The 24,495-nt window shown below is 41.7% G+C and overlaps 1 protein-coding gene and 1 long non-coding RNA gene across 3 annotated transcripts in view; both read right to left on the bottom strand.

Moving 5' to 3' along the window:
• The window catches only part of LOC118363449 (carbonic anhydrase-related protein 10-like), a 362,043-nt gene that overhangs the window by 154,715 nt on the left and 182,833 nt on the right, over positions 1-24,495 (bottom strand). The gene's annotated exons all lie outside the window — the stretch shown is intronic.
• LOC127914973 (uncharacterized) lies at positions 4,176-6,601 on the bottom strand. Its single transcript, XR_008089639.1, has 3 exons — positions 6,345-6,601; positions 5,988-6,055; positions 4,176-5,953 (listed from the first exon to the last, which is right to left on the bottom strand). It is a non-coding gene; the product is annotated as an uncharacterized LOC127914973 (long non-coding RNA).

Genomic DNA, 24,495 nt, shown 5'->3' with positions numbered 1-24,495 from the left:
CCTGGCACCACTCTCCCAGGGCCCTCACCTCCTCCCTGTAGGCTGTCTCGTCATTATTGGTAATCAAGCTTACTACTGTTGGGTCATCTGCAAACTTGATGATTGAGTTGGAGGCGTGCATGGTCACTCAGTCATGGTTGAACAGGGAGTACAGGAGGGGGCTGAGCACGCACCCTTGTGGGACCCCTGTGTTGAGGATCAACGAAGTGGAGGTGTTGTTTCCTACCACCTGGGGGCAGGAAGTCCAGGACCCAGTTGCACAGGGCGGGGTTCAGATGATGAGCTTGGAGGGTACTATGGTGTTGGGTATTGGGTATTCCTCTTGTCCAGATGGGATAGGGCAGTGTGCAGTGCGATGGCGGTTGCATCGTCTGTGGATCTATTGGGGAGGTAAGTAAATTGAAGTTGGTCTAAGGTGTCAGGTAAGGTAGAGTGTCAAACAAAGTTCATGATGACAGAAGTGAGTGCTACTGGGCGATAGTCATTTAGTTAGCACAAATCCAAGGGGGGTTTGTGTGTTTCACCGAACTACCTACAGCACATTTGTAAAGTATTATAACCTCCATAAAACAACCTAAAATGTCAGAATGAGAGTTATTCCCTCTTTAGTAAAAAAGTCAAGTTAAACTCTGCTGCCCTGCGTCTACGCTCACAGTAAAACGGAAATGTTATGTTGTTCTAGTTTTCTCCAGATGGACTCATTCATCTTTCTTGGGTACAGAAACAATGGTGTACATATTTGAGCATGTGGGGACAGCAGATTGGGATAGGGAGAGCTTGAATATGTCCGTAAACATTCCAGCCAGCTTGTCTGTGCATGCTCTGAGAACGCGGCTAGGGATGCCAGTCTGGGCCGGCAGCCTTGCGAGGGGTAACACGCTTAAATGTCTTTCTCACATCGGCCACAGAGAAGGAGAGGCCACGGTGCTTGGTAGCGGGCCGCGTCGGTGGCACTGTGTTATCCTCAAAACCGGCGAAGGTGTTTAGCTTGTGCGGAAGCAAAACATCGGTGTCCTCAACGAGGCTGGTTTTCCCTTTGTAGTCCGCGATTGTCTGTAGACCCTGTCACATACATCTCGTGTCTGAGCTGTTGAATTGCGGCTCCACTTTGTTTCTGTACTGATGTTTTGCCTGTTTGATTGCCTTACAGAGGGAAAAACTACATTGGGCCTTGTAGGAATTTCAAAAAGTTGAGTAGCAGTGGTTCAATGTAGTACAGTCAATGTGTTGTTAGAACTTCTGTAGCGTTTTCCTCAAATTTGCTTTGTTAAAATCCCCAGCTACAATAAATGTGACCTCAGGATATGTGGTTTCCAGTTTGCATAAAGTCCAGTGTAGTTCTTTCTGTAGCTTCAAGATTTCCCTTCACCGGAACTAAGGGGCCTAGACCGAACCATGAAAAACAGCGCCAGACCATTATTCCTCCTTCACCAAACTTTACATTTGGCACTGTGCATTGGCGCAGACAGCCACCTCCTGGCATCCGCCAAACCCAGATTTGTCCGCTGGATTGCCAAATGGTGAAACGTGATTGTGAGGGGAACGGCATCTCAGTACCTCCAGGCTCTGATCAGGCCCTACACCCAAACAAGGGCACTGCGTTCATCCACCTCTGGCCTGCTCGCCTCCCTACCACTGAGGAAGTACAGTTCCCGCTCAGCCCAGTCAAAACTGTTCGCTGCTCTGGCCCCCCAATGGTGGAACAAACTCCCTCACGACGCCAGGACAGCGGAGTCAATCACCACCTTCCGGAGACACCTGAAACCCCACCTCTTTAAGGAATACCTAGGATAGGATAAAGTAATCCTTCTCACCCCCCCCCCCTCCCTTAAAAGATTTAGATGCACTATTGTAAAGTGGCTGTTCCACTGGATGTCATAAGGTGAATGCACCAATTTGTAAGTCGCTCTGGATAAGAGCGTCTGCTAAATTACTTAAATGTAAATGTAATGTGATTCATCACTCCATAAAACACATTTCCACGCCTCCAGAGTCCGGCAAGATTTACAGCACTCCAGCCATACATTGCACATGGTGATTAGCTGCTCGACCTCGAGGCCATGCCTCGTTGAAAGTCACTGAGCTCTTCAATAACGCCATTCTTCTGCCAATGTTTGTCAATGGAGATTGCATGACTGTGTGCTCAATTTTATACAGTCAGCAACAGGTGAGGCTGAAATATCCAAATCCACTAATTTAAAGGGTGTCCACATACTTTTGTATATATAGTGTATTTCTGTACTTCATTTTCAATACATTTGCTAACATTTCTAAAAACATGTTTTCACTGTCATTATAGGGTATTGTGTCTCTATGGGTGAGAGAAAAACAATTATTAATTTCATTTTGAATTCAGACTGTAACATAACAAAATATGTAACAAGTCAAGCGGTATGAATACTTTCTGAAGGCACTGTATTTCCAGTGATGTCTGCAAAAGTCATTTTTGATGTAAGTTTGTATTTTAACCTTCGTGGCTTGGCAGAAAGCAGAGTGGTGTCTGGAGTTCTAAAGTTACTAATTGGGTTTGAAACCAGGTTGTCTGCATGCCACAAGACTGTGTTAGCCTGTTGAGCTAAAGCCTAGTTATTAACTTTGGGAGCTAGTGCAAGTCTTTAGGTCACAGTTAAGAGAGATAGACAGACAAAGGGAGAGAAACAGAGAGATTGACAGAGAGAGCGAAACAGAGAGCTAAATAAACAAAGAGAGAGAAACAGAGATAGACAGACAGAGAGAAACAGAGATAAGCAGACCGAGAGATAGAGAGATAGAGCCAGAGAGAGACAGAGATAGACCAAGAGAGAGAAACAGAGAGATAGTCAGACAAAGAGAGAGACAGAGAGGTAGACAGAGCCAGAGAGAGAGAAACAGATAGATGGACAAAGAGAGAGACAGACAGATAGACAGGCAGAGAGAGAAACAGAGAGATAGAAAAATAAAGATACAGAGAGATAGACAGACAGAAACAGAGAGATAGACAGACAAAGAGAGAGACAGAGAGATAGACAGAGCCAGAGGGAAACAGAGAGATAGACAGACAAAGAGAGAGAAACATAACCAGACAGAGAGAAGGAAACCAACAGAGACAACTAAGACAACCAGGGTGCTGATGGGAAAAAGAATCCTGGCGTAGTCTGAGGATGAAGAAGTGGCCCCCAACTGGTGGAACTTTAGGAGAGAATAAATGCCAGCATTCCAAACAGAGCCGGGCCAGTATTCATCTCTTGAATAGCCTTGGAGCACAGCTCGCTTTAGAGGAAATAGCATGCTAAACCACAGCGCCATCCAATCTCCCCTGGCCGGTACCTCTGAGCTGCCTGCTACACAGCCAAGACAAGCAAGGCCCAGTGCAATAAGGAGTGATGGAGTGGGGCCTTAGCTACACAGCAAGCAGCCCATCCACTGAACACGTTTACATCTTAATCAGATCACACAATATGACAGGTGGAGAAACAGGAAGGGGCAGGTAGAGGAGGATGCAATTAACTGTGACACATGGAGCGAGAGGGGGGAGAGACAGGGAAAGAGAGAGAGAGAGAGGGTGATAGAGAGAGAATGTTACTATTAGCACTGCTTTAGACGCTGTTTAAAAAGGCTCTAGATCAGGTTTCCATTGGAGCTTTTAATTGGAGCAGCATTGATTCGAGTTTGGATGCACACTGTAACGGGTATTTGATGGTATTGAAATGATAAAAAGCATTCAAAGCCGTTGTAAAGAGGATGACAGTTGTTCTCTATTATCCGAGAGGTGACCCTGTTTAAAAAAAAAAAGCATGGTTATTACCATCCTAGGTTAACTGATTTTCTATAACTGCCCAATACCTGCTTTAGGTGTTAGCACAAATCCAAGGCAGGTTTGTGTGTTTCACCGAACTACCTACAGTACATTTGTAAAGTATTAGAACCTCCCTAAAACAACCTAAAATGTCAGAATGAAAGTTATTCCCTCTTTAGTAAAAAAGTCAAATTACACTCTGCGGCCCTGCGTCTACGCTCACAGTAAAATGGAAATGTTATGTTTTTCTAATTTCCTCCAGATGGACTCATTCATCTTTTAATCTGTTCTGAAATGCAGTCGGGGCCGTATGAGCCCGGCTCCAACAACACACTCTCAAGGTTTTACCATATGTATTACAGATGAAGAGTGCTGCAGCACTGGACCACTAGGAGGAGAATGCAGGGATCGAGGATTTTTTATTTGGATTTATTTTTACGATCTCCATTAGCCGACGGCAATGGTGACAGCTAGTCTTACTGTGGTCCGACACATGACGAAAAATACATTACAGACAACATACTCTACAATTTACATAAAGTACCAGTCCAAACATTGGACACACCCACTCATTCCAGGGTTTTTCTTTTTTTTTCTCCCATTTTCTATATTGTAGAATAATACTGAAGACATCAAAACTATGAAATAACAGGATATGTTTTGTTTGTGCCTTGTGACCGAGCGAGAGTTGGGCTATATGCAGGAGATTACTGAGTTGTTTGGTTTCATCAGTCTGACCCCCAGTCTTCACTTGAAGTTATTGAGGGATGATGATGTTTTGCCAATATGAAGATAATAATTCCAGAGTATGGTGCCACTGTATCTGATAGATAGACTATGTGAGGCGCGGCAGTAGGGAGGGTGAAGGTTATCTCAGTGTCTTGTTTGTCAATGAAAGGTTTAGGTAAACTGTCTGGGATGTATGAGTATATGTAGATGAAAATGCATAATTAATGTCGTAAATAGACAATATATTGAGTTTCTTAAACACATTTGCAGATGGAGCCAGGTAATTAGAGAAGGTGGCTAGTCTTGAAAATGTCTCTTGTATGATGAGTAATTTGTGTAGGTAGGAGGCATATGTACTGGCCCAGAAAATATTACAGTAAATGAGTATTAGGGGAATTATGCTATAGTAAAGAGTTAGGAAGCATGAAGTGAAGAATCAAATAACTAATCTTTCTGATGATTGCAACAGAGTTCATCACTCTGCTGCAGACTAATTGAATATGATCTTTCCAGGATAACGTTTCATCAGTATGAACTCCAAGGAATCTAGTAGATGGGACTTGCTCCATTTCATTCCCACCAATTGAGATTCTAGCTCTTTTTTTTCTTTTCTTTTTTTTTAACAATATTTCTTACTCTTACTAGTGAATACAATTAAGTTAGCTTTGTTTTATTTTTATGTAAAGATCATTTGGATAATCTGGAACCATTCAGAAAATGTAGCCATACCTGAGTTGGCTTCATTAATTAGTAAATCAAAATTGGTATCATCAGCAAAGAATTACGGTAGAAGACACAGCAGCAAGGTCATTGATATAAATTAGGAATAACAAAGGTCCAATTATCCAACCCTGTGGGATGCCACACCATATCTTGGCCCTGGTAAATGCACAGCTGTTTGCGTAAACAAATTGTTCTCTATCATAACATAACTATATAACCAATTATATGTAGAATCATGAAAACCGTAACAATGCAATTTAGAAAGTAATATTTCATGATCAACCGTGTCAAACGCTTTAAATGAATCTAAAAAGATGCCAAGCGCATATTCATTGTTGTTAAGGGCTGGAAATATTTTATCCACAAGTTGCAAAAGAGCCATATCTGTGGAGTAGTTTTTACGAAAAACATATTGGTGCACATTGTGTTGATTTAAATGATTCTCTGATAAATACATTGTTATTGGACTTTGGTAGTACAGATATCGGCCGATAATCTGTTAAATATATTGGATCCTTAGATTAATAGAGGGGGATAATTTTGGCAATTTTGAAATCTTTTAAGAACAATACAAATCTTTAAGAACAATACCAGTTTGCATAGATTTGGTGAAGACATACGTTAGAGGCTCAGTGATCGAAGAAGATAATGTCTGCTGCTGATATCTTTAACTTACAAATGACCTCCATCACCTCCATTACATCAACACCTCCATTACATCAACACCTCCATTACATCAACACCTCCATTACATCATCACCTCCATTACATCATCACCTCCATTACATCATCACCTCCATTACATCAACACCTCCATTACATCATCACCTCCATTACATCAACACCTCCATTACATCAACACCTCCATTACATCAACACCTCCATTACATCACACTCTCCATTACATCATCACCTCCATTACATCACATCATCACCTCCATTACATCAACACCTCCATTACATCAACACCTCCATTACATCAACACATCCATTACATCATCACCTCCATTACATCAACACCTCCATTACATCAACACCTCCATTACATCATCACCTCCATTACATCATCACCTCCATTACATCATCACCTCCATTACATCATCCATTACATCATCACCTCCATTACATCATCACCTCCATTACATCAACACCTCCATTACATCAACACCTCCATTACATCAACACCTCCATTACATCAACACCTCCATTACATCAACACCTCCATTACATCAACACCTCCATTACATCAACACCTCCATTACATCAACACCTCCATTACATCAACACCTCCATTACATCAACACCTCCATTACATCAACACCTCCATTACATCAACACCTCCATTACATCAACACCTCCATTACATCAACACCTCCATTACATCAACACATCCATTACATCATCACCTCCATTACATCATCACCTCCATTACATCATCACCTCCTTCATTAACACATCATCACACTCTCCATTACATCAACACCTCCATTACATCAACACATCCATTACATCATCACCTCCATTACATCAACACCTCCATTACATCATCACCTCCATTACATCAACACCTCCATTACATCAACACCTCCATTACATCACATCATCAACACCTCCATTACATCAACACCTCCATTACATCAACACCTCCATTACATCATCACCTCCATTACATCAACACCTCCATTACATCAACACCTCCATTACATCATCACCTCCATTACATCCATTACATCAACACCTCCCATCATCACCTCCATTACATCAACACCTCCATTACATCATCACCTCCATTACATCAACACCTCCATTACATCAACACATCCATTACATCAACACATCCATTACATCATCACCTCCATTACATCATCACCTCCATTACATCATCACCTCCATTCATCAACCTCCATTACATCACACCTCCATTACATCAACACCTCCATTACATCAACACCTCCATTACATCAACACCTCCATTACATCAACACCTCCATTACATCATCACCTCCATTACATCAACACCTCCATTACATCATCACCTCCATTACATCAACACCTCCATTACATCAACACCTCCATTACATCAACACCTCCATTACATCAACACCTCCATTACATCAACACCTCCATTACATCAACACCTCCATTACATCAACACATCCATTACATCATCACCTCCATTACATCAACACCTCCATTACATCAACACCTCCATTACATCAACACCTCCATTACATCATCACCTCCATTACATCATCACCTCCATTACATCAACACATACATCAACACATCCATTACATCATCACCTCCATTACATCAACACCTCCATTACATCATCACCTCCATTACATCAACACCTCCATTACATCAACACCTCCATTTACATCATCAACACTCCATTACATCATCACCTCCATTACATCAACACCTCCATTACATCATTACATCAACACATCCATTACATCATCACCTCCATTACATCAACACCTCCATTACATCAACACCTCCATTACATCAACACCTCCATTACATCAACACCTCCATTACATCAACACCTCCATTACATCAACACCTCCATTACATCAACACCTCCATTACATCATCACCTCCATTACATCAACACCTCCATTACATCAGGAGGATCAAACTGAAGCAGCGAAGGGAAATGTCCCTTAATGTAATTCAAGGGATTTACACCAGTTTTGTCAATTTTCTTTGACAGAGAGGAACCCACATTCACAAAAAAGTTAATACATTCTTATTCAACAGTTGATTGATGATTTTCAAATTTGACTTTATATAGTTTAAGGATTCTTGAAATTTGTTAGTATAATATGTTTTTGGGGATATCTGAAGTAGGTGAGTAAATTTGTTCTTGTACTTTTTGTAATTTGCAGAATTCAGGGAAACCAAGGTTCCCAGAATCCTCCTGCTGCCCTCTTACGTGGTTTAAGGGAAAGCAGTGGTGAAATACAGAGTTTAAATCTGGTAAGCAGACTCCACATCGGCCTGATTATAAACATTTTTGCCCTGAAATATCATCAATCAACATCTTAAAGTGCTCACGATTTATTTTGTTCAATATTCTAAATATAATGCTACTAATCATTCTCATCTGTTCATGCCAAAAGAGAAGTGGAAAATTGGAAAGTGGTGAGAAACATCAGTATAGAGAATACCTGTGTTAGCCCCATTATTCAAAACACGTGTACAAATATGATCAATAAGGGTCGCAGATGAACTGGTCACCGTTGTGGGCTTATAGATGAGGAGGTACAGATAGCTGGACTATAAAGTATTCAAAAAGTCAGATGTCACTGAGTGATTCTCACTTTTAAAGACATTTATGTTGTAACCAATAGAAAGCGAATGTTATCTTCATGATTTATCAAATCCAAGGTTAATGCAAGGATATCGATGAAACTACAAATGTCAGAATCGAGTGGCTGATAGATGCATCCAACTACCACTTTTTTTACCACCAACAAATGTACAAAAAGAGATTCAACAACAATGTTAATCAGATGTAAGTGTGATGTCCTCTCTTACAAAAAAAATGTAACATGCTTATGAAGAAAAATGGACACTCCTCCCACTGTTGACGTTCTCCAGTGGTGAACAGGTATTCCAAGGAGACATGTCATAAAACAAGGCTGTCTCTACAGTCAGCCATGTTTCTAAAAGATGTCAAATTCATGACTGAGAGAAGACCGATAATGAACAAGGTGGTCATGATTTTTCAGAAGACTGCGAACATTCAAAATGAAAGGTAGAAAATAAGCTTGGAATACGATCAACTGCTGTACAGGTAATACATTGCTTAACATTATAGTAATCACAAGTATTAGACTTATTTCTGGTAAATTTCAGGATATGTGAATCTGGATCAACACAATCATTATATATATCGTTCACTTCATAAATATCTGATGGTTATAGATCACGTTATCAGGGTTGATATCCTGCCCAACTAAGAGAGATACACAGTCGGAATCATCCAGAGAGTGGAGCAGAAACATAGAAATGCTTGACTCACATGTTCAGTACAACCATACATTGGTGTTAGTTTTATTAATAAGGGTACACTTCCTATGGAATGCACATCGATACAGTTCACCACTGAAGACATCAGAGGGTTCTAACATTTAGAGCGATGTGTGTTTTTGGCCATGTTAGGTGAAACACATGAACAAAGTAGAGTAAATATGTGTGTGTATGTTAAATCAGTGGACTATAGCGGAGTCACTTGCCATAGGCCTACGAGGGGAAGGGGGAGGGGGTGAACGACTAGTTGATCATACTTCATACTTCAGGTATGAGATGTTTCCTGTTTTTCATTCTTAAATTAGTCGTGGCAGCAGTTCCTTTCTTTTGAGGTGTACCTTTCTGGAGAAGTCTTCATTGATTAAGATGTTGGTTCCCTTCAGGCACTTGGCTCTCCTGAGAATCTTCTCCTTGTCTTTGACCCTGTGCAGTTTCACCACTACAGATCTGGGCCTGGGAAGAAAGTGCCTTTCCCATGTGCCCTCTCCATCTCCATCAGTTTAGGGTCCAGTTTGAGTTGATCTGCCAGGATTCTCTTGGTCCTGACTTCTGTGTCATGCCAAGTTTCAGTCTTTACGTCCTCAATTTCATTGATTGAAATGTTATTCCGCCTCAATTGATTTTCGAGGCAGTCTTCTTTGGAAGTGTGCTTGTCAAGTGATGTTTGGAAAATTGCAAAATCCTCAGACATTGTTTTGAATGCAGTCTGGCTGATGAACTTTGTGCCCCTTCAGCTCCCTCACCTCTGGCTGAACAAATTCCAAACTGTGTTTACGTTCTATTACATCTTTAAACAGATCATCAACCCTTTTGATGGTAGAATCCATAAAGTATTGCAGGAAGGACTTCAAGTTATTTTCCTGCAGATCTATTAGATCTTTACAGAACTGTTTTTGTTGATGGAGTAGCTCATAAAGTGTCGTGCTGTTACATATTCCTCTTCTGCAGTGAGCTTTGCAGCATTTTTCTGACTAGTATTAGCAATGCTACAACCCACCCAGCCTCCCGAAAACAAGCTCCCCCAGTGAAATGGCAAACACACCCATGCAAAACAGGCTTGATCACACATGCACCAGTATGATAAACAGAGTGAAGGCGGATAACTTCCTCACAGTAAGGATTCTGGCTGCCCTAGACCAGATTACCAACTAGAAAGTTAGTGCTGTTGATCCAAGCAGTGTGCGGGGAAGTATACCAAAACACAGGTCGAAGATGCTTGAGAGAGATAGTGGTAGGAGCTTTCGCTTACCCACGGAACGATCAGCGTGAACGAGCTGTGTGGTTTGGCGGTTTGAAATTTGGAAAAATTGTTATTAACAATTTTAATTTAATTGATTTATTTATTTAACTAGGCAAGTCAGTTAAGAACACATTCTTATTTTACAATGACGGCCTACCAAATGGCCTCCTGTGGGGATTGAAAATAAAACATATAAATATAGGAAAAAACACTACGCCAAGAGAGACCTAAGACAACACAGCATGGTAGCAGGACAACATAACATAGCAAGGCAGCAACACATGACAACACAGCATGGTAGCAACACAACATAACAACAACATGGTAGCAACACAACATAACAACAACATGGTAGCAACACAACATAACATAGCAAGGCAGCAACACATGACAACACAGCATGGTAGCAACACAACATAACAACAACATGGTAGCAACACAACATAACAACAACATGGTAGCAGCACAACATAACATAGCAAGGCAGCAACACATGACAACACAGCATGGTAGCAACACAACATAACATAGCAAGGCAGCAACACATGACAACACAGCATGGTAGCAGCACAACATAACATAGCAAGGCAGCAACACATGACAACACAGCATGGTAGCAACACAACATAACATAGCAAGGCAGCAACACATGACAACACAGCATGGTAGCAACACAACATAACAACAACATGGTAGCAGCACAACATAACATAGCAAGACAGCAACACATGACAACACAGCATGGTAGCAACACAACATAACAACAACATGGTAGCAGCACAACATAACAAGGCAGCAACACATGACAACACAGCATGGTAGCAACACAACATAACAACAACATGGTAGCAGCACAACATAACATAGCAAGGCAGCAACACATGACAACACAGCATGGTAGCAACACAACATAACAACAACATGGTAGCAGCACAACATAACATAGCAAGGCAGCAACACATGACAACACAGCATGGTAGCAACACAACATAACAACAACATGGTAGCAACACAACATAACATAGCAAGGCAGCAACACATGACAACACAGCATGGTAGCAACACAACATAACATGGTAGCAACACAAAACATGGTACAAACATGGTACAAACATTATTGGGCACAGACAACAGCACAATAGCAAGAAGGTAGAGACAATACATCACACAAAACAGCCACAACTGTCAGTAACCGTGTCCATGATCGAGTATTTGAATGAAGAGATTGAGATAAAACTGTCCAGTTTGAGTGTTTGTTGCAGCTCGTTCCAGTCACTAGCTGCAGCGAACTGAAAAGAGGAACGAATCAGGGATGTGTGTGCTTTGAGGCCCTTTAACAGAATGTGACTGGCAGAACGGGTGTTGTAAATGGAGGATGAGGGCTGCAGTAGATATCTCAGATAGGGGGGAGTGAAGCCTAAGAGGGTTTTATAAATAAGCAACCAGTGGGTCTTGCGACGGGTATACAGAGATGACCAGTTTAGAGGATTATAGAGTGCAGTGATGTGTCCTGTAAGGAACATTGGTGGAACATCTGATGGCCCAATGGTAAAGAACATTTAGCCTCTCGAGAGCATCATTACCTGTCGATCTATAAAGTAAGTCTCCGTAATCTAGCATGGGTAGGATGGTCATATGAATCAGTATTAGTTTGGCAGCAGGGGTGAACGAGGAGCGATTACGATAGAGGAAACCAAGTCTAGATATAACTTCAGCCTACAGCTTTGATCTGTGCTGAGAGAAGGATAGTGCACCGTCTAGCCATACTCCCAAGTACTTGTATGAGGTGACAACCTTAAATTCTAAATAACACCTGTGGGAGGAGGGGGGGGTTCTTCTTACCAAACCACATTACCTTTAATTTGGAGGTGTTCAGAACAGGGTTAAGGGTTGAAAAAGCTTGCTGGAAACTAAGAAAACTTTGTTGTTGAGCATTTAACACAAGGCATCTAAAACTGTATCCTCTGCATATATACTCAGCAAAAAATTAAACGTCCTCTCACTGTCAACAGCGTTTATTTTCAGCAAACTTGACATGTGTAAATATTTCTATGAACACAACAAGATTCAACAACTGAGACATAAACTGAGCAAGTTCCACAGACATGGGACTAACAGAAATTGAATAATGTGTCCATGAGCAAAAGGGGGGTCAAAATCAAAAGTAACAGTCAGTATCTGGTGTGAATACCAGCTGCATTAAGTACTGCAGTGAAACTCCTCATGGACTGCACCAGATTTGACTGTTCTTGCTGTGAGATGTTACCCCACTCTTCCACCAAGGCACCTGCAAGTTCCCAGACATTTCTGGGGGGAATGGCCCTAGCCCTCACCCTCCGATCCAACAGGTCCCAGACGTGCTCAATGGGGGTGAGATTCGTCCGGAGGAGGATGTCGAACAAAAGAGAATTGAAGAGAACCGAAGAGAAGAGAAGAGAAAAGAAGAGAACAGAAGAGAATTGAACAGAACAGAAGATAATTGAAGAGAACAAAAAAGAAGAGAACAGAAGAGAACAGAAAAGAACAGAAGAGAACAGAAGATAATTGAAGAGAACATACAAGAACAGAAGAGAACAGACAATAACAGAACATAACAGAAGAGAACAGAACAGAAAAGAACAGAAGAGATGAGAAGAGAACAGAAGAGAACAGAAAAGAACAGAAGAGATGAGAACAGAAGAGAACAGTTATAACAGTCAAATAGCACCCTTAGTTATCTGTGTCCTCTAAGAAGAACTGTATTATTACAACAGCATACCTGTCAGGGATATCTCTGTGCTGTGTGTGTGTCATCCTGACGATTGGTAGTCTCAGGGGTGTAACGAGGAGTCAGAGGTTAAGAGAGGTGTCATAGAGAGGGGTGATAGGTCAAAGAGAAGGTGAAAAGTCAAGAGGAAGAGGTCAGGGTAAGATACAATGCTAATGGGCCAAAGCCACAACGACACACACAAACACACACAATGATGGTAACACTCACAACAGTATACTCAGGAAACAAGAACTGAAAACTCTGCAACTCAATCTCTCCGTGGGAGTGTGTGTGTTTGTGTGTGGGGGGTGTGTGTGTGTGGGGTGTGTGTGAGTGTGTGTGTGTGTGTGTGTGTGTGTGTGAGTGTGAGTGTGTGTGTGTGTGTGTGTGTGTGTGTGTGTGTGTGTGTGTGTGTGTGTGTGTGTGTGTGTGTGTGTGTGTGTGTGTGTGTGTGTGTGTGTGTGTGTGTGTGTGTGTGCGTGTCGCTCGCTGCCCTCACCATAGCGACCTGACCCCACCAATGCCCTATGCCTCTATTCTAACGATTTAGTCTCCTGATTTTCATACCTGGACAGAAACCAAGATACTCTGACGCAAACCAAGATCCATACCACGCTAATCTAACATTCAGCATGTTGAATTCATGACTAAATGTTTAATCCTGAATAAAGTGGCCTCTTGAAGGAGGTGGGAACATTAGGTGGCCGTGCTGAGTTCCTCTCCTACAGGGCTCATGCCCTTTCCTCAAACCCACACATACACTTAATCCCCTACTTGGAGACAAAAACTTAAATCAGCACAGGAAAGAGAGATTGAAAGAGAGAGAGAGTTAGAGGGAGAGAGAGAGAAAGAGAGAGAGGGAGAGAGAGGGACATAGTTGGAGAGAGAGAGAGAGAGGGAGAGAGTTGGAGAGAGAGAGAGAGACATATAAAGAATTGTTGACTTGCATAAAGCTGGAAAGGGTTACAAAAGTATCTCTAAAAGCCTTGATGTTCATCAATCCACGGTAAGACACAATGTCTATAAATAGAGAAATTTCAGCACTGTTGCTACTCTCCCTAGGAGTGGCTGTCCTGCAAAGATGATTGCAAGAGCACAGTGCAGAATAATCAATAAGGTTAAGAAGAATCCTAGAGTGTCAGCTAAAGACTTACAGAAGTCTCTGGAACATGCTATCAGCTCTGTTGACGAGTCTACGATACGTAAATCACTAAACAAGAATGTTGTTAATGGGAGGACACCACAGAAGAAGCCACTGCCGCCCAAAAAAACCTGATTTGGGTCTGCTTTGCTGCCTTAGGGCCTGGACAGCTTGCTATCATCGACGGAAAAATTAATTCCCAAATCAAATTTGATGACCAATTATTGGAGAAATCCAGGTTTTTCCAAAGCGTTCATATACTTGTTCTTGACACTGTATGTCTGTCTAATGCAGTGCCAGCAGGGCATCTATCTCTCTCCTCTCTCTCTCTCTCTACAATGGCAACCCATGTATAAAGGAATATAAAAAATATTTCTGTCATTTCTAGAGAGAGAGGGGGGCTACAGCAGCACATTGATCTTCTGTACAGATTCTGTCAGACCTGGGCCCTGATAGTAAATCTCAGTAAGACAAAAATAATGGCGTTCCAAAAAAGGTCCAGTAGCCAGGACCACAGATACAAATTACATCTAGACACCGTTGCCCTAGAGCACACAAAAAACTATACATACCTCGGCCTAATCATCAGCGCCACAGTTAACTTCCACAAAGCTGTGAACGAGCTGAGAGACAAAGCAAGAAGGGCCTCCTATGCCATCAAAAGGAACATCAATTCGACATACCAATTAGGATCTGGCTAAAAATACTTGAATCAGTTATATAACCCATTGCCCTTTATGGTTGTGAGGTGTGGGAGAGAGACCCCACAGCCCACCAGGACAGCAACACAATTAAATTCAAATAATGATAATCATGAGAAAACAAAAAGACAATTACTGGACACATTGGAAAGAATCAACAAAAAAACGGAACAGAGAGTACACAGTGGCAGAATACATGTCCACTGTGACTGACCCAAACTGAAGGAGAGTTTTGACTATGTACAGACTCAGTGAGCATAACTTTGTTACTCAGAAAGGCTTCCGAAGGCAGACCTAGCTCTCAAGAGAAGACAGGCTATGTGCATGTAACAGTTTAGCTTCCGTCCCTCTCCTCCTACCTGGGCTCAAACCAGGGACCCTCTGCACACAACGACAACAGCCACCATTGAAGCATCGTTACCCATCGCTCCACAAAAGCCGCAGCCCTTGCAGAGCAAGGGGAACAGCTACTTCAAGGTCTCAGAGCGAGTGACATCACCGTCTGAAACGCTATTAGTGCGCACCCCGCTAACTCGCTAGCCATTTCACTTCGGTTACATGCACACTGCCCACAAAATGAGGTGGAAACTGAGCTGCACTTCCTAACCTCCTGCCAAATGTATGACCATGTTAGAGACACATATTTCCCTCAGATTACACAGATCCACAAAGAATTCAAAAACAAATACCATTTTGATAAACTCCCATATCTACTGGGTGAAATACCACAGTGTGCCATCACAGGAGCAAGATTTGTGACCTGTTGCCACGAGAAAAGGGCAACCAGTGAAGAACAAACACCATTGTAAATACAACCCATATTTATGTTTATTTATTTCTCAATTCGTACTTTAACTATTTGCACGTTGTTACAACACTGTACATAGACATAATATGACATTTGGAATGTCTTTATTATTTTGGAACTTCTGTGAGTGTAATGTTAACTGTTCATTTTTTATTGTTAATTTCACTTAAAAAAAAAATATATATATATATTTCACTTGCTTTGGCAATGTTAACATATGTTTCCGATGCCAAAAAGCCCTTAAACGAAATTGAATTGAGAGAGAGAGTGAATATATATATATATATATATATATAGAGAGAGAGAGAAAGAGAGGGAGATGGGGAGAGAGAGAGAGGGAGATGGGGAGAGAGAGAGAGAGAGAGAGAGAGAGAGAGAGAGAGAGAGAGAGATGGAGAGAGAGAGAGAGATGGAAAGAGAGAGAGATAGAGTTAATCAGAGAGAAAGAGAGAGAGAGAGAGAGGGAGATGGAGAGAGAGAGAGAGAGTTAATGGAGAGAGAGAGAGAGAGAGAGAGTTAATCAGAGAGAGAGAGAGTTAATCAGAGAGAGAGAGAGTTAAGAGAGAGAGGGAGAGAGAGAGAGGGAGATGGAGAGAGAGAGAGTTAATCAGAGAGAGAGATGGAGAAAGGAAGAGGGAGAGAGAGAAAGAGAAAGAGAGAAAGAGAGGGAGAAAGGAAGAGGGAGAGAGAGAGAAAGAGAAAGAGAGGGAGAGTACTGCACACACTACAAATACTTAGGTTTAAAAATAAGCTCACAACTGGACACCTTAATGAGGCAGTGAATGAACTGAGGGAGAAAGCACACAGGGCATTCACAAGCCATTGAAAAACACATTTGTATTGAAATACCTATTACATTTTGGCTAAAACTAATTGAATGTGTCATTGAACCAATTGCACTTCATAGCAGCGAGGTGTGGGATCCACATGCAAAACAAGATTTCACCCAATGGGACAAACACCCCATTAAAACCCTACATGCAGTGGAAAACTACAAACAATGCAGGGCAGAATTAGGCCAATATCCACGAATAATAGAAACTTAAAAAAGAGCAATTCCGATTTAGAAACATCTAAAATACAGTGACTCTCTCTCATATCATTACCAAGCCCTGCAATGCCAAGAGCTGAGCAAAGAAAGAGTCCCCTCATCCAGCTGGTCCTGGGGCTGAGTTCACAAACCTGTTCTACTAACACACTGAAGCCTCAGGACCAGACCATTCAATCAATCAGCATAAACCAAATTACATCACAGACAAAACAAAACTACATGATTTATTGAGAAACACAAGCACAAATTAAAATGCAGTGCAATCTGGCCCTAAATCGACAGTACACCGTGCAAACTATTTGACCATGGTCACTGATCAAAACCTTAGAAAAACCTTGACAAAGTACAGGCTCAGTGAGCACAGCCTTGCCATTGAGAAGGGTAGACACAGGAAAACCTGGCTCCCTGTAGAGGAAAGGCTGTGCAAACACTGCACCACAGCAGAACCTGAGACAGAGCTGCATTTCCTGACAAAATGTCAAAAATATAAAACAATTAGAGAGTGTCATTTCCCCAAATGTTAAACCCTTATTCGAGGTAGACAATATTCATTATTATTAAGCTTTGGCAATATCGTTACGTCATGTCAATAAAGCAAATTGAATTGAATTGAATTGAGAGTGGATAGAGAGGAAGAGGGAGGGAGAGAGAGCAAGAGAGAGAGAGAGAGAGAGATAAAGAGTCCAAGAGAGACAGTGAGAGAGAGGAGAGAGAGTGAGAGAGAGAGTGACAGAGAGAGAGAGAGAAAGAGGGCCTTGATAGTACATCTCAGTAAGACAAAAATAATGGTGTTCCAAAAAAGGTTAATTTGCTAGAACCACAAATGCAAATTCCATCTACACACCATCGTCCTAGAGCCCACTAAAAACCAATACATACCTCGGTCTAAACATCAGCGCCACTGTTAACTTCCACAAAGCCGTGAACGTGGCAAGAAGGGCTTCTACGCAATCAAATGGGACATATAATTTGACATACCAATTAGGATCTGGCTAAAAATACTTACATCAGTTATAGAACCCCTTTCCCTTTATGGTTGTGAGGTCTGGGGTCCGCTCACCAAGCAAGGATTCACATAATGGGACAGACACCAAATTATCCTCTGTGTACAACGTAAAACACCAAATAACGCCTGCAGAGCAGAATTAGGCCGAAACCCACTAATGACCAAAATCCAGAAAATAGACAGGAAATTCTACAACCACCTAAAAGGAAGTGATTCCCAAACCTTCCATAACAAAGCCATCACCTACAGAGAGATGAACCTGGAGAAGAGTCCTCTATATCAACCCATATTCATGTTGATTCATCTTTCATTTTGTACTTGAACTATTTGCACATAATATGACATTTGAAATCATAGTCATTTAAAATCATAGTCAGTATGAATGTTTGTTGGGGCAGTGAGACCCCGGTTCTGAACAGATCAGGGTGTCGGCTGTAGGGCAGAATGGTAGGACGGTAGCTGTGGGGCAGAATGGTAGGACGGTAGCTGTGGGGCAGAATGGTAGGACGGTAGCTGTAGGGCAGAATGGTAGGACGGTAGCTGTGGGGCAGAATGGTAGGACGGTAGCTGTAGGGCAGAATGGTAGGACGGTAGCTGTAGGGCAGAATGGTAGGACGGTAGCTGTGGGGCAGAATAGTAGGACGGTAGCTGTGGGGCAGAATTGTAGGACGGTAGCTGTAGGGCAGAATGGTAGGACGGTAGCTGTGGGGCAGAATGGTAGGACGGTAGCTGTGGGGCAGAATGGTAGGACTGTAGCTGTGGGGCAGAATGGTAGGACGGTAGCTGTGGGACAGAATGGTAGGACGGTAGCTGTGGGGCAGAATGGTAGGACGGTAGCTGTAGGGCAGAATGGTAGGACGGTAGCTGTGGGGCAGAATGGTAGGACGGTAGCTGTGGAGCAGAATGGTAGGACGGTAGCTGTAGGGCAGAATGGTAGGACGGTAGCTGTAGGGCAGAATGGTAGGACGGTAGATGTGGGGCAGAATGGTAGGACGGTAGCTGTGGGGCAGAATGGTAGGACTGTAGCTGTGGGGCAGAATGGTAGGACGGTAGCTGTGGGGCAGAATGGTAGGACGGTAGCTGTGGGGCAGAATGGTAGGACGGTAGCTGTGGGGCAGAATGGTAGGACGGTAGCTGTAGGGCAGAATGGTAGGACGGTAGCTATGGGGCAGAATGGTAGGACGGTAGCTGTGGGGCAGAATGGTAGGACGGTAGCTGTGGGGCAGAATGGTAGGACGGTAGCTGTGGGGCAGCGGTGCACCATTTCCCCATGTGGCCTCATGCAGCCGGTAAGCCTGTGCTAACCCAGCTAGCACATTTGGTTCCTAGGAAATTGTGGGAACATATGTTTTTTTATATAAACTTCTTAAGGATCGGTGTCCCGCTAGCGGGACAACTTCGGGTGAAACTAGAAGTTGCGCAATAAAAAATAAAAAAAATCATAAATATTATGGATTTTAAACATTTCGGTACATATAATTCATTGTCTTATATCAGCTGAAAGCTTAAATTCTTGTTAATATAACTGCACTGTCAGATTTACAGTAGCTATTACAGCGAAAACATGCCAAGGGATTGATTGAGCCCACATCATACATTCACATATAACTATTAAATATTCACTTACTTTTTGAAAATCTTCCTCTGATTTGTCATCCAAAGGGTCCCACCTATAACATGTAGTGTCATTTTGTTAGATAAAATCCTTATTTATATCTCAAAAAGTCTGTTTAGTTGGCACCATCGATTTGACTAATCCACTCGTTCAACTTGCAGAGAAACGATTCCAAAAATCTACCCCTTAACTTTCTTTCAACAAGTCAAAATACATTTCTACTTACTTCTCAGATACCCTCAAATGTAATCAAACTATAATATTTATTTCGGAAAGAAGCATGTTCAATAGGAAACCGATTACGCAGGGGCGTAATGTCTTCATGGCTCGCACAAACACGAATTTCATGGCTCGCACAAACACGGATAGTTTATTTTAAGGTTGTAGGGAGGTTCTAGGAACGTTTTACTCTGATTTTATTCTGGTTTTCCTGGAAGGTCTATTAACGCTCTAAGAACAGAAATTAAAAGTTATTTGGAGGATTTTTTACAACTTACTTAAAATGTTCACTCTTTTAATAACACTGCTAGCTCGTTTTCGGTTACCCTTTTGAACTCCAAGCATAGATAAGACACACAGAAATGTTTTTGTTTATTGTGACATAGCATCTGAGAGATTTGAACCTATAATCTTCTTTCTGTTCTCTATTCATGGAACTAGTCCACTGCTCCACCAGGAAGTGGATGCTGGCATGCCATAGTTTTCTACGCATAAAAAACTATTCATTTTTGTCTATTCAAAACAGACCCAATTTCAAAGGAAACACGCACTCATTCAGATCAGGTGTGGCCAATTAGTGGGCGTGGCCATCACACTTAAACACAGTAAGGGATAGAGAGAGTTTTGTTGATGCTGAGAACAGAATGTATGTTTTAAAATAACATTCTTAGAACATTCGCTGAATGTTTTCTTGTGGTTTTCTCTTAACGTTCTCGGAAAAATGTAAGAACATGACTTTAAATAGAACCATGAGGAAACCTGGCAGGCAACGTTATCCTGAAGTACTGTAATACCCACAGAATAACGTTGCTTCTTCACATTCTCTGAACTATTTGAGAACATTCCAACATGTCAAATCAGTTTGAGAAGGTTCCTAGAACATTAGCAAAATTGAAATTAAGTGTAACCATGTTTGAACTTTTAGGAAAGGTTCTATTAAAGTAAGTCATTACCAAGTACATGTATATATGTTTTGTAAAGTTCCTAAAAATGTGCTGAGAATGTTCCAAAGCTAAGCAACTATTCTGTACTATTCCCAGAAAGTTGTGGGAAGGTTGATAGCAAAATAACCACAGGACAAACACGCTCTCACCAAGCTCTAAGAAACATATGTTTCTCAGAATGATTTGTGCAAGCTGGGATATTACCATCGGCGATGAGATGAAGGGGGATGAGCACCTCCTCATCCCCTCTGTAGCTCCCTTCCTCTCTTTCTCTCTCTCTCTCTCGCTTCGTCTCTGGGCAAGCCTCTTAGATCCTGCTCAATATGCAGGATGCAGTGTGCGCGCACGCGTGTGCGTGTGTGCGTGTGTGTTTGCGAATAAGTGCTTTCTGTGTATCTGTGTTGGACACTTAAAACATAGCTCAGATAAAAGCCTGCAGGCAGACTCCCTGTATGAGAACAGGACATAGCAAACCTGCACACACACAGTGCATACGCCCCCAATCACCACAATGAAAGAACCCAGGATGTCAAACTGACGTACAGGACTGAGAATAACTCAATGAACCAGTCGATGACTCATCGTGACACTGAATTGAACATTACGTTGTTAGTCCAGGAAATAAAACAGTAACGCACGTGAAGATCCTCAGAGCATTTCTTCCAAGGATTCTAAGTGGGGAGTTGTCATCTTTGGATCGCCAGCTAATAGTTATGATGACTGGGTAAAGAGATAGAGATAGCTCCCAACAAGCCACTGTTAGCCACTGAGGGTATATAACTAGCTAATACTTTGGCCTACAGTACCATGGAATAACATTAACAATATGACAGGAATAGGGATAGAAATACCTGTACATTATTTGGGCATAGTTCTTTTGCAACATTTTGACCAAAAGGCTATATTAGGTAATGATCCTTGACTCCAAACTAGTGAGTTTAAAGCTGGAGACACAGAACTGCTTACAGCGAGAAAAACCTGGGAAACTAGCTGGTTTCCTGCTGCAACAGGAAATAAAGTGAATTTATTACAGCGTCGGACGGCTTGAAATGAAGAACTCAGCAGCAACGTCCAAGGTCTAGATGAGCCGCCCTATATCTCATAACCTGCCGCAGACACAGAGAGACGGGCCAGACTGGATATATTCTGCCCAGAAAACGCTGACACATCCACACACAGAACACAAGTTAACACTATAGGCATACAGTACTGTAAATAACCACTGTGAATTGCAGAGGATAAGCTTTTGGGCTAACGCTAATGTATCATCCATGTATAACACTACATTTCCTCTGTATGATAACATTAAGATGAATCCAAGAGTGTCTAGTACTGTTCAGAAACAACTGAGAATACAATACAGTACAGTACAATACAATACAGTACAGTAAAATACAAAAGAGTACAGTACAGCACAATACAATACAGTACAATGTTATACAAAAGAGTACAAATACGGTACAATACAGTACAATACAATACAATAGAATACTGTACAGAACAATACAATACAGTACAATATAGTACAATACAGTACAGTACAATATGGTACAATACAATACAATAGAATACTGTACAGAACAATACAATACAGTACAATATAGTACAATACAGTACAGTACAATATGGTACAATACAATGTACAGTTGTGGAAAAAAGTTGACAATGTCACAAATATTCATTTTCACAAAGTTTTCTGCTTCAGTGTCTTTAGATATTTTTGTCAGATGTTACTATGGAATACTGAAGTATAATTACACATATTTCATAAGTGTCAAAGGATTTTATTGACAATTACATGAAGTTGATGCAAAGAGTCAATATTTTCAGTGTTGACCCTTCTTTTTCAAGACCTCTGCAATCCGCCCTGGCATGCTGTCAATTAACTTCTGGGCCACATCCTGACTGATGGCAGCCCATTCTTGCATAACCAATGCATAGTTTGTCAGAATTTGTGGGTTTTTGTTTGTGCACCCGCCTCTAGAGGATTGACCACAAATTCTCAATGGGATTAAGGTCTGGGGAGTTTCCTGGCCATGGACCCAAAATATTAATGGTTTGTTCCCCGAGCCACTTAGTTATCACTTTTGCCTTATGGCAAGGTGCTCCATCATGTTGGGAAAGGCATTGTTTGTCACCAAACTGTTCCTGGATGGTTAGGAGAAGTTGCTCTCAGAAGATGTGTTGGTACCCTTCTTTAGTCATGGCGGTGTTCTTTGGCAAAATTGTGAGTGAGCCCCTTCCCTTGGCTGAGAAGCAACCCCACACATGAATGGTCTCATGATGCTTTACTGTTGGCATGACACAGGACTGATCATAGTGCTCACCTTGAATAAGCAAACACATTTGGTGTTCGCCAAAAGGCATGTGGGATTCTTCCCAAACATATGGAAGAAGGTACTCTGGTCAGATGAGACAAAAATGTAGTTTTTTGGCCATCAGGGGGAAACAAAACAGAGAACACCATCCCCACAGTGAAGCATCATGCTGTGTGGATGTTTTTCATCGGCAAGGACTGGGAAACTGGTCAGAATTGAAGGAATGATGGATGGCACTAAATACAGGGAAATTCTTGAGGGAAACCTGTTTCAGTCTTCCAGAGATTTGAGACTGGGACGGAGGTTCACCTTCCAGCAGGACAATGGCCCAAAGCATACTGCTAAAGCAACACTCAAGTGGTTTAAAGGGAAACATTTAAATGTCTTGGAATGGCCTAGTCAAAGCCCAGACCTCAATCCAATTGAGAATCTGTGGTATGACTTAAAGATTGCTGTACACCAGCGGAACCCATCCAACTTGAAGGAGCTGGAGCAGTTTTGCCTTGAAGAATGGGCAAAAATGACAGTGGCTAGATGTGCCAAGCTTATAGAGACATACCCCAAGAGACTTGCAGCTGTAATTGCTGCAAAAGGTGGCTCTACAAAGTATTGACTTTGGGAGGGTGAATAGTTATGCACGCTCAAGTTTTCTGTTTAAAAAAATATTATTTCTTGTTTGTTTCACAATAAAACATATTTTGCATCTTCAAAGTGGTAGGCATGTTGTGTAAATCAAATGATACAAATCCCCCTCAAATTAATTTTAACTCCAGGTAGTAAGGCAACACAATAGGAAAAATGCCAAGGGGGTGAATACTTTCGCAAGCTACTGTACATACACTAATGGTTAAGTATCTACCTCCCAGGGGTGTTCAAGAGGTGAACTATAACAGAAGACTACTGTTAAGGTGTTGGGCCAGTAGCCGAAAGGTTTCTGGATTGAATCCCCGAGCTGACAAGGTAAAAAATGGTCAATTGGCCCCTGAACAAGGCAATTAACCCACTGTTCCCCGTTAGGCCATCATTGAAAATAAGAATTGGTTCTTAACTGACGTGCCTAGTTAAATAAAGGTTTTATATATATATATATTACACTGTTTTCAGATGCTTCACACAATATAGTATATTCGAAATAACAATTACTTAATTGACCTGTACCGCACGAACCAAGTTACATTGACATTATAGTACAAGCTATGAGCCAGAAATCATAAATAATGATGTTCTTATATGTTATAGTACATCTGGTATAAGTCAGTCAAGGACATCTGAACCAGGGCAAGGCTAGGGGCTTTGAGGATGTAGGATTCTGTCTGATGTATCTGTGGTTCACTTCTCTATGTCATCATCAGCAGTAGAAACACGTCTAGCCTTCTGCCTAGCCCTGTCTCCACAACACAAAATCACTCCACTCTCTCCACGACACACGCACACA

Source organism: Oncorhynchus keta, chromosome 3 (assembly GCF_023373465.1).
Source record: "Oncorhynchus keta strain PuntledgeMale-10-30-2019 chromosome 3, Oket_V2, whole genome shotgun sequence".
Classification (NCBI taxonomy): domain Eukaryota; kingdom Metazoa; phylum Chordata; class Actinopteri; order Salmoniformes; family Salmonidae; genus Oncorhynchus; species Oncorhynchus keta.
Note: the sequence above shows the minus strand (reverse complement) of the source record. Positions and strands in the feature narration are given on the sequence as shown.